Here is a 12,273-nt window from a genome sequence, read left to right on the forward strand (position 1 = left end):
ATTGGTCCTATCCATGTACCTGTCCAAATAATAATAGTTTCTGCGTCAACTACCTCCTCCTGCAGCACATTCCATGTACCCAGTGCCCTCTGTGTGAAAACGTTGCCCCTCAGATTCCCATTAAATCTGTCCCCCCTCACCTTAAACCAATATCCTCTGGTTCTTGATTGCCCTACTCTGGGTGAAGGAGCCTGTACATCTGTGTGTCTAACCATCTCCTGCACTCTGTCAAATGTGGTTATCTCCTCTTGTGATATTGTGCCGATAGTAACAAGACCATGTTGTAGTTAGTTGAGCAGTTGCTACTCTTGAGGAAAGGGAATGTCTCTCCAGAAAGTCACTGCTATTCAGTGTCTCGTGTAGACTGGTGTTCCATGGTTCACATCGGCGCACATTACTCAGCCAGGGAGAGAACGTCAACTAAGAATGAAAATGGATTCCAGACCAAATCCATATCAAACATAACTTTTTGGTTATACATAACTGGTTGCATCGTGGCTTGGTTCGGCAACTTGAACGTCTAGGAGCGGAAAATAATGCAGAAAGTTGTGACCACATCGGCTCTGACCTCCCCACCATCAAAGGGATCTATCGCAGTCGCTGCCTCAAAAAGGCTGCCAACTTCAGGAACGACCCACACCATCCTGGCCACACACTCATCACTCCGTTGCCATCGGGAAGAAGATACAGGAGCTTGAAATCTGGAACATCCAGGTTCAGGAACAGCTACTTCCCCACAGCCATCAGGCCATCAAACAAACTCTGAACAATAACAGCCTATTGCAATTTATCTGTTTATTTATTGTGTATCTATATTACTAAAAGTCTGATCTTGACCACTTCCTGTTGTTCTGTATATTGATTTTAGAAATAAAACACTGCCACTTAACGGCTGTGATTTTTGGCCATATAACTCAGAGAATCCCCTTCCCCTGCGCAGGACAAGAGTTTTTTTCCCCATTGATAAAAAATAAAAGAGTTATTAGTGTTTAAAAAAATGTTGAGATTCTCCCTCCTGAAGGCCACACCCCTTCCGGAGGGACTATAAAACCCGGAAGTGTTGAGTGCCTCAGTCAGTCTCTGCAAGATGGGGGAGCGAGGGGGTCACGTCTCTCAGTCTGAGCTGTGAATAACACTGAACACATGTCTACTAAACTGTGGTTTTACTGACCTGTCAGGGCCCTTAATGTGGTTTGAAAATATAGTTTGGAAATGCTAAAGCTGTGTTGCCTTTGGTTTGGAAATGCTAAAGCTGTGTTGCCTTTGGTTTGGAAATGCTAAAGCTGTGTTGCCTAATTAAAGTTGCCTTGCCTAATTAAAGTTGCCTTGCCTAATTAAAGTTGCCTTGCCTAATTAAAGTTGCCTTGCCTCTACATAATTAAAAGTCTAACCTTGACCACTTCCTGTTTGCGCTTTATATTGATTTTAGAAAAAACGCTACCACGTACGGCTGCGATTTTTGGCCATCTTACTCAGCGTCCCCCTCCGCTCATCAGGTGCCGAGGATTTTTCCCATCGATGAAAAGAGAAGAGTTATTAGTGTTTAAAAAATGTTGAGATTCTCTCTCTTGTCAATCACGCCATGAAGGCAATGCCCCTTCTGGTGGGTAGGGGGAGGGACTATAAAACCCAGAAGTGTGGGCGTGGCTCAGTCTCTGCAAGATGGAGGAGGGAGAGGTCACGACTCGCTGTCTTTAGTGGCCTTGCACCCTGCTTGAAATGGTATGAAACTGCATTGAATTTGGTGGCATTGCACCCTGGTTGAAGTGGTAAGAATTTGGTCCCCTAATTTGAGGAAGGACATTCTTGCTATTTGAGGGAGTGCTGCGTAGGTTTACAAGGTTAATTCCCGGGACGGCGGGACTGTCATATGCTGAGAGAATGGAGCCGCTGGTCTTGTACACTCTGGAGTTTAGAAGGATGAGAGGGAATCTCATTGAAACATATAAGATTGTTAAGGGCTTGGACACGCTAGAGGCAGGAAACATGTTCCCGATGTTGGGGGAGTCCAGAACCAGGGGCCACAGTTTAAGAATAAGGCGTAAGCCATTTAGAACGGAGATGAGGAAACACGTTTTCTCACAGAAAGTGGTGAGTCTGTGGAATTCTCTGCCTCAGAGGGCGGTGGAGGCAGGTTCTCTGGATGCTTTCAAGAGAGAGCTAGATAGGTCTCTTAAAAATAGCGGAGTCAAGGGATATGGGGAGAAGGCAGGAATGGGGTACTGATTGGGGATGATCAGCCATGATCACATTGAATGGCGGTGCTGACTCAAGAATGTCCTTCCTCAAATTAGGGGACTAAAAGTGCACACAATACTCCAGGTGTGGTCTCACGAGGGCCCTGTACAACTGCAGCAGGACCTCTTTGCTCCTATACTCAACTCCTCTTGTTAAGAAGGCCAACTTGCCATTCACTTTCTTCACTGCCTGCTGTACCTTCATGCTTACTTTCATGATGCTGAATAGGTTGTAATTTAGAAGGCTAAAGGAAGATTTGTTTGATGTTTTCACAAAGTTAATGGGAGCTAACAGAATGGATTATCCTGGGATGATCTATTTATACATCTCCGCATTCAGGCACAGTGTCTTCCCAGCTGTTATCAGGCAACTGAATCATCCTACCACAACCAGAGAGCGGTCCTGAACTACTATCTACCTCACTGGAGACCCTCGGACTATCTTTGATCGGACTTTATTGGTTTTACCTTGCACTAAACGTTATTCCCTTATCATGTATGTATACACTGTAAATGACTTATTTGTAATCATGTTTTGTCTTTCCACTGACTGGTTAGCACGCAACAAAAGCTTTTCACGTGACAATAAACTAAACTAACTAGATGAGGAGGAATTATTTTTTACTTGTGTACAGTGTTCCCTGGGTTACAAATGATCTCCCTGATTTATGGAAATCCAACTTTATACCGAGTTCAGAGTCTAAAAGTTAAAGGCAGCCATGCAGCACGGAAGAGGGTCATGGCTTCTGAGGAAGGGTCTCGACCCAAAACCTCACCCATTCCTTCTCTCCAGAGATGCTGCCTGTCCCGCTGAGTTACTCCAGCTTTTTGTGTCTATCAGAGGCTGGTGGAAGTTTGGAATTGCCTTCCACAGTTGGCATTTGGTTCCAGGTCTGAAGGTGATTTTAAATCTGAGATTGCAGAGTTTGACTACACGAGATGATAATGGATGTGGGGGAAAGTCAGCTCAGTGGAGCTGGTGATAGATCTCCACAATATCATTGAACGGTGGAACTGGCCCGAACCTCCTGTCTTTCTGTCCTCCTGTTGTCTTCATTTTATTCACACGTTGTTGATCTTCACAAAACATCGGCGGCAAACTGACTGTCTCACCTTCTCATTTGTCCTGCAGCCGGCACAGACTTGACAGGAGAGGAAGGGAAGGAGGAACTGGGGGACTTGGATGGAGATGAAAATATGTTCGCAGTTGCTGTCTTCGCCATCCTGTTCATTATCAGTTTCCTCTACAGTACTTTCGTCACCGTTGTCAAGGTAACGATGACCAACGACAGAGACACTTTGTGACCCCCCACACTGTGACCATCCATTCCTCACTACACTGTGTTCTCTGACTGACCAATCCACACCACACCACGGCCCACAGATGATGCAGTCTGGGACAATAAAGGGGGGTGGTGTCAAATGGGACGGAGTTAAAGGAAAAGGGAGTGAAGGAATAGTTAATGACCCCAGAATTAACGGGAAAGAAAGCTCACAAAGGGATAGGAGACTATGGCCAAGTGTAATAGGGATCGATGTGAAAGGTGAGATGCGTAAGGAATTAAAAGTATTGTATATGAATGCGCAAAGTATAAGAAGTAAAGTAGATGAGCTTGAGGCTCAGTTAGAGGTTGGTAGATATGACATGGTCGGGATTACTCAGACGTGGCTGCAGGAGGATCGGGCCTGGGAACTTAATATTCAGGGTTATACATCCTATAGAAAGGACAGGCAGGTGGGCAGAGGAGGGGGTGTAGCTCTGCTGGTGATGGATGGAATTCAGTCCCTTGTGAAGGGAAGACATAGGGACTGAAGAGGTAGAGTCACTGTGGATTGAGTTGAGGAATTGTAAAGGCAAGAAGACACTAATTGGTGTTATCTACAGACCCCCAAATAGTAGCCCGGATGTAGGGTGTAAGTTGCAGCAGGTGTTAAAACTGGCATGTAACAAAGGTAATGCCACTGTGGTGATGGGGGATTTCAATATGCAGGTAGACTGGGAAAATCAGGTTGGTTCAGGACCCCAAGAAAGAGAGTTTGTAGAATGCCTCCAAGATGGATCCTTAGAGCAGCTTCTATTGGAGCTGACCAGAGAAAAAGCAATTCTGGATTTAGTGTTGTCCAATGAACCAGATTTGATAAGAGAACTCGAGGTAAAGGAACCGCTTGGAGGTAGTGATCATAATATAATTAGATTTGCAATTTGAGAAGGAGAAGGTTAAATCGGAAGTGTCAGTGATGCAGTTGAACAAAGGGGACTATGAAGCCATGAGAGGGGAGCTGGCCAAAGTAGACTGGAAAGGGATCCTAGCAGAAATGAAGGTGGAACAGCAATGGCAGGAATTTCTGGGCATAATCCGGAAGACGCAGGATCATTTCATTCCAAAAAGGAAGAAAGATTCTAAGGGGAGTAGGAGGCAACCGTGGCTGACAAGAGAAGTTAGGGATAGAATAAAACTAAAAGAAAAGATGTATAACACAGCAAAGAGTAGCCGGAAGCCAGAGGATTGGGAAACTTTCATAGGACAACAGAAGGAAACGAACACAATCTCCCAGATGTACTGGAGGACAGAGGATCTAAGGGGGTAGAGGAACTGAAATAAATTTTCATTAGGTGAGAAATAGTATTGGGTAGGCTAATGGGACTGAAGGATGATAAATCCCCTGGGCCTGATGGCCTGCATCCCAGGGTCCTCAGGGAGGTGGCTCTAGAAATATTGGATGCATTGGTGATCATTTTCCAATGTTCAATAGATTCAGGATCAGTTCCTGTGGATTGGAAGATAGCTAATGTTATCCCACTTTTCAAGAAAGGAGTGTGAGAGAAAATGGGGAATTACAGACCAGTTAGCCTGACTTGGGTGGTGGGAAAGATGCTGGAGTCAATTATTAAAGAGGTAATAATGGGGCATTTCGATAGCAGTAAAAGGATTACCATATATATTAATGATTTGGAAGAGGGAATTAGGAACAACACTAGCAAGTTGGCGGATGACACAAAGCTGGGTGGCAGTGTGAACTGTGAAGAGGATGTTAGGAGGTTGCAGGGTGACCTGGACAGGTTGAGTGGGCAGATGCGTGGCAGATGCAGTATAATATAGATAAATGTGAGGTTATCTGCTTTGGTGGCAAAACCAAGGGGGTTAGGTTAGGTAAGGGGGAGGTACAGCGAGACCTGGGTGTCCTTGTACACCGGTCACTGAAAGTTGGCTTACAGGTACAGCAGGCAGTGAAGAAAGCTAATGGAATGTTGGCCTTCATAACAAGAGGATTTCAGTATAGGAGTAAAGAGGTTCTTCTGCAGTGCTCTGGTGAGACCACATCTGGAGTATTGTGTACAGTTTTGGTCTCCTAATTTGAGGAAGGACATCCTTGTGATTGAGGCAGTGCTGCATAGGTTCACGAGATTGATCCCTGGGATGGCGGGACTGTCATATGAGGAAAAATTGAAAAGACTAGGCTTGTATTCACTGGAGTTTAGAAGGATGAGGGGGAATCTTATAGAAACATATAAAATTATAACAGGACTGGACAAGCTAGATGCAGGAAAAATGTTCCCTATGTTGGGCGAGTCCAAAACTAGGGGCCACAGTCTTAGAATAAAGGGGAGGCCATTTAAGACTGAGGTGAGAAAATACTTTTTCACCCAGAGAGTTGTGAATTTGTGGAATTCCCTGCCACAGAGGGCAGTGGAGGCCAAGTAACTGGATGGATTTAAGAGAGAGTTAGATAGAGCTCTAGGGACTAGTGGAATCAAGGGATATGGGGAGAAGGCAGGCACGGGTTATTGATTGGGGATGATCAGCCATGATTACAATGAATGGCGGTGCCGGCTCGAAGGGCCGAATGGCCTCCTCCTGCACCTACTTTCTATGTTTCTATGGGACCCTTCACATCCCCCTGGTCTTTGAACCTTTCCTCTTTACTCCTGTCCTCTGGGCCTTGATACAGCAAACATTCATAGAGCGTTGGGTATTTGGGGCAATGACCCTGGGCTCAAACAAGGAAATCAAACAAACGTTGTATTCATGTCAAATGTTGTGCGGCATGATGGTGCAACGATAGAGCTGCTGCCTTACAGCGCCAGAAACCCGGGTTCCATCCTGACTACGGGTGCTGTCTGTACGGAGTTTGTACGTTCTCCCCGTGACCTGCGTGGGTTTTCTCCGACATCTTCGGTTTCCTCCCAAACTCCAAAGATGTACAGGTTTGTAGGTTAATTGGCTTGATGTAAATGTGAAAAATTGTCCCTAGTGTGTGTAGGGTAGTGTTAATGTGCGGGGATCGCTGGTTGGCACAGTCTCGATGGGCTGAAGGGCCTGTTTCCATGCTGTATCATTAAACTACAACTAACAGGGTACTCTGTATCTGAAACCTGAGCCCAAGTACAGAACCTCTCTTCAGCCCACAACTGGTATTCAGACTGTGTATCTCTTAGAGTTGACCTGGACCACTAATGAAAGACCACCTGTCCATGAGGGTCCATCTCCCACACTCATGCACAGACTACCAATCCTCGAGGGTCCTAGAAAAGGTGCAGACCCTTTGTCCATGAGGGTCCATCTCCGAGGTTAAGGACAGACTGTCTGTTATTTAGTTTGCCTGTCCCTGCAGATCACCATCTGTGCTGCACCTTGCCACACACAATATCTAACTTTCCTGTGTATATTACAGGTGCAGCAATGACCAGCCGACACACACGCCACATTCACTCAAGGGATCGCCATGCAGCTGCTGACGTTGGCAAATGGAGTCTCCCTGTCTTTCACTCACTCACTCGGCAAGATGAGGCTACTGCACTGCAAACGCTCATTTCAGGAGATAAACTTGGAAATGCATTGGGATTGCTAGGGAAGAAACCGTTGGGACTGAGGGGGGGTGGGGGTGGGGGGAGGGGGTGGGGGGAGTTGGGGGGGGGGGGGGGGGGAGGGGGTGGGGGGGACAGAATAGGACATTACAGTGGGTGGCATTCAGGAGTGGGAGAGGAAGGCAGGATTAATGTTTGGGAAAGGGGAGCAGGGGATGGGAATGTGATGAGTGAAGGAGAAGAGGGGAGTATGGGAGGGGGAGGGATGCGCTGATATTGTGGAGCAAGAAGGGGGCATGGGGAGGGGAGAAGGAACAGGAAGCAATGTGGTGGAGGGGGGGATGATGCTTGGGGACTTGCTCAATCATATTTTGTAAAGCAGTTGTTGTTTAACTCATTGTCTGCAGCTTATTTTTTATTTTTCTGCTGAACTGCATGTTTTCATTTGAAATTAGATACATAAATAAAAGAAAATAACAAGAACATGAAATGTTTGGAGTTGATCATCACTTTACTCATCACTGTAGGGACCAGCTGAGGATTTTGCCAGGACTTTTACGAGGATGTTGCCAGGACTTTACAAGGATGTTGCCAGGACTCGAGGGTGTGAGCTACAGGGAGAGGTTTAGTAGGCTGGGTGTCTATTCTTTGCAGCGTAGGAGGATGAAGGGAGATCTTATAGAGGTGTACAAAATCATGAGAGGAATAGATCGGCTAGATGCACAGAGTCTTTTACCCAGAGTAGGGGAATCGAGGACCAGTGGACATGGGTTCAAGGTGAAATGGAAAAGATTTAAAAGGAATCCGAGGGGTAGCTTTTTCACACAGAGGGTTGTGGGTACATGGAACAAACTGCCAGAGGAGGTAGTCCATTGTTTAAGAAACAGTTGGACAGGTACATGGATAGGACAGGTTTGGAGTGATATGGACCAAGAGCAGGCAAATTTTGCAAGGGAGATTTGCAAAGGCTACTGGGGAGACTTTAAACTAGAACGGTTGGGGGGAGGGACTCAAATAGAGAAAGCTAGTAGACAGTGTGTAAGGCAGGATGCAGAGAAGGGAAGCACTCAGACCCAACATGTAGGGGAGAAAGAAGAAAAAGATAATAAACAGAGAATAAGAGGTGGTGGGTTTCTTAAATGTGTATATTTTAATGCTAGGAGCATTGTAAGAAAGGTGGATGAGCTTAGAGCCTGGATTGACACCTGGAAGTATGATGTTGTGGCGATCAGTGAAACATGGTTGCAGGAGGGCTGTGATTGGAAACTAAATATTCCAGGATTTTGTTGCGTCAGGTGTGATAGAATTGGAGGGGCAAGAGGTGGAGGTGTTGCATTGCTTGTCAGGGAAGATATTACAGCAGTGCTTTGGCAGGATAGGTTAGAGGGCTCGTCTAGGGAGGCTATTTGAGTGGAACTGAGAAATGGGAAAGGTGTAGCAACACTTATAGGGGTGTATTATAGACCTCCAAATAGGGAGCGAGAATTGGAAGAGCAAATATGTAAGGAGATAGCAGATATTAGTAGTAAGCACAAGGTAGTGATTGTGGGAGATTTCAATTTTCCACACATAGACTGGGAAACACATTCTGTAAAAGGGCTGGATGGTTTGGAGTTTGTAAAATGTGTGCAGGATAGTTTTTTGCAGCAATACATAGAGGTACCTAGTAGAGAAGGGGCAGTGCTGGACCTCCTGTTAGGAAATGAGACGGGTCAGGTGGCAGAGGTATGCGTTGGGGAGCACTCCGGGTCCAGTGATCACAATACCATTAGTTTCAATATAATTATGGAGAGGGTCAGAACTGGACCAAGGGTTGAGATTTTTGATTGGAGAAAGGCTAACTTTGAGGAGATGCGAAAGGATTTAAAAGGAGTGAATTGGGACATTTTGTTTTATGGGAAGGATGTAGTAGAGAAATGGAGGACATTTAAAGGTGAAATTTTAAGAGTACAGAATCTTTATGTCCCTGTTCGGTTGAAAGGAAATAGTAATAATTGGAAAGAGCCATGGTTTCAAATGGGAAATTGGACACTTGGTTCGGAAAAAGAGAGAGATCTACAATAATGATAGGCAGCATGGAGTAAATGAGGTGCTTGAGGAGTATAAAGAATGTAAAAAGAATCTTAAGAAAGAAATTAGAAAAGCTAAAAGAAGATATGAGGTTGCTTTGGCAAGTAAGGTGAAAGTAAATCCAAACGGTTGAACAATTTATTTTCTTCGGCATTCACCAAGGAGAAGGATATTGAATTATGTGAGGTAAGGGAAACAAGTAGAGTAGCTATGGAAACTATGAGGATCAAAGTAGAGGAAGTACTGACACTTGAAAAATATAAAAGTGGATAAGTCTCCAGGTCCTGACAGGATATTCCCTAGGACATTGAGGGATGTTAGTATAAAAATAGCAGGGGCTATGACAGAAATATTTCAAATGTCATTAGAAACGGGAATGGTGCCGGAGGATTGGCGTACTGCGCATAATGTTCCATTGCTTAAAAAGGGGTCTAAGAGTAATCCTTGCAAATAATAGACCTGTTAGTTTGACGTCAGTGGTGGGCAAATTAATGGAAAGGATACTTAGAGATAATATATATAATCATCTGGATAAACAGTGTCTGATTAGGAACAGTCAACGTGGATTTGTGCCTGGAAGGTCATGTTTGACTAATCTTCTTGAATTTTTTGAAGAGGTTACTAGGGAAATTGATGAGGGTAAAGCGGTGGATGTTGTATATATGGACTTCAGTAAGGCCTTTGACAAGGTTCCTCATGGAAGGTTGGTTAAGAAGGTTCAATGGTTGGGTATTAATGGTGGAGTAGCAAGATGGATTCAACAGTGGCTGAATGGGAGATGCCAGAGAGTAATGGTGGATGGTTGTCAGGTTGGAGGCCAGTGACTAGTGGGGTGCCACAGGGATCTGTGTTGGGTCCACTGTTGTTTGTCATATACATCAATGATCTGGATGAAGGTGTGGTAAATTGGATTAGTAAGTATGCAGATGACACTAAGATAGGTGGTGTTGTGGATAATAAAGTAGATTTTCAAAGTATACAGAGAGATTTAGGCCATTTGGAAGAGTGGGCTGAAAGATGGCAGATGGAGTTTAATGCTGATAAGTGTGAGGTGCTACATCTTGGCAGGACAAATCAAAATAGGACGTACATGGTAAATGGTAGCGAATTGAGGAATGCAGTTGAACAGAGGGATCTAGGAATAACTGTGCATAGTTCCCTGAAGGTGGAATCTCATGTAGATAGGGTGGTAAAGAAAGCTTTTGGTGTGCTGGCCTTTATAAATCAGAGCATTTAGTATAGAAGTTGGGATAGAAACATAGAAACATAGAAAATAGGTGCAGGAGTAGGCCATTCGGCCCTTCGAGCCTGCACCGCCATTCAATATGATCATGGCTGATCATCCAACTCAGTATCCTGTACCTGCCTTCTCTCCATACCCCCTGATCCCTTTAGCCACAAGGGCCACATCTAACTCCCTCTTAAATATAGCCAATGAACTGGCCTCAACTACCTTCTGTGGCAGAGAATTCCACAGATTCACCACTCTCTGTGTGAAAAATGTTTTCCTCATCTCGGTCCTAAAAGATTTCCCCCTTATCCTTAAACCGTGACCCCTTGTTTCTGGACTTCCCCAACATCGGGAACAATCTTCCTGCATCTAGCCTGTCCAACCCCTTAAGAATTTTGTAAGTTTCTATAAGATCCCCCCTCAATCTTCTAAATTCTATCGAGTACAAGCCGAGTCTATCCAGTCTTTCTTCATATGAAAGTCCTGACATCCCAGGAATCAGTCTGGTGAACCTTCTCTGTACTCCCTCTACGGCAAGAATGTCTTTCCTCAGATTAGGAGACCAAAACTGTACGCAATACCCCAGGTGTGGTCTCACCAAGACCCTGTACAACTGCAGTAGAACCTCCCTGCTCCTATACTCAAATCCTTTTGCTATGAATGCTAACATACCATTCACTTTCTTCACTGCCTGCTGCACCTGCATGCCTACCTTCAATGACTGGTGTACCATGACACCCAGGTCTCGTTGCATCTCCCCTTTTCCTAATCGGCCACCATTCAGATAATAGTCTACTTTCCTGTTTTTGCCACCAAAGTGGATAACCTCACATTTATCCACATTGTAATGGATGTAATGTTAAAATTGTACAAGGCATTGGTGAGGCCAATTCTGGAGTATGGTGTACAATTTTGGTCGCCAAATTATAGGAAAGTTGTCAACAAAATAGAGAGAGTACAGAGGAGATTTACTAGAATGTTGCCTGGGTTTCAGCAACTAAGTTGCAGAGAAAGGTTGAACAAGATTTATTCTTTATTCTTTGGAGCGCATAAGGTTAAGGGGGGACTTGATCGAGGTCTTTAAAATTATGAGAGGGATAGACAGAGTTGACGTGGATAAGCTTTTTCCATTGAGAGTAGGGAAGATTCAAACAAGAGGACATGATTTGAGAATTAAGGGACAATAGTTTAGGGGTAACATGAGGGGGGACTTCTTTACTCAGAGAGTGGTAGCTGTGTGGAATGAGCTTCCAGTGGAAGTGGTGGAGGCAGGTTCAATTTATAATTTAAAAATAAATTGGATAGGTATATGGACAGGAAAGGAATGGAGGGTTATGGTCTGAGTGCAGGTAGATGGGACAAGGTGAGAGTAAGTTTTCGGCACGGACTCGAAGGGCCGAGATGGCCTGTTTCCGTGCTGTAACTGTTATATGATTATATGGTTATATAAGTGGGACTAGGGTAGCTGGGATATTGTTGGCCGGTGTGGGCGTGTTGGGCCGAAGGGCCTGTTTCCACACTGTATTAATCTATGACTGTATGAGTGCACCAAATACACCAGATACTGGGCTAAAACTCATCAGGAGAGGACATGGACAGGTTCAGAATAGGATACAACAGATACTGAGGAGTCAACACCAGCACCTGATCCAAATGGCGTAGGTCTGAGGGCCAGACATTGCAGGAAAGCCCAAGGGGGCCGGGTATTGGAGGAACACACCCCGGGGTAAAGACATTGGAAACATGACCAGACAATGGTAGACCTCCGGGGAGTGTTGTAGAGCAGAGGGGTCTAGGAGTACAGGTGCATGTTTCCTTGAAGGTGGAGTTGCAGGTAGATAGGGTGGTCAACAAGGCTTTTGACACATTGGCTTTCATCAGTCAGAGTATTGAGTATAGAAGTTGGGAGGTCATGTTCGAATTCTCTG

The sequence above is a fragment of the Amblyraja radiata genome, chromosome 15, assembly GCF_010909765.2.
Source record: "Amblyraja radiata isolate CabotCenter1 chromosome 15, sAmbRad1.1.pri, whole genome shotgun sequence".
Classification (NCBI taxonomy): Eukaryota; Metazoa; Chordata; class Chondrichthyes; order Rajiformes; family Rajidae; genus Amblyraja; species Amblyraja radiata.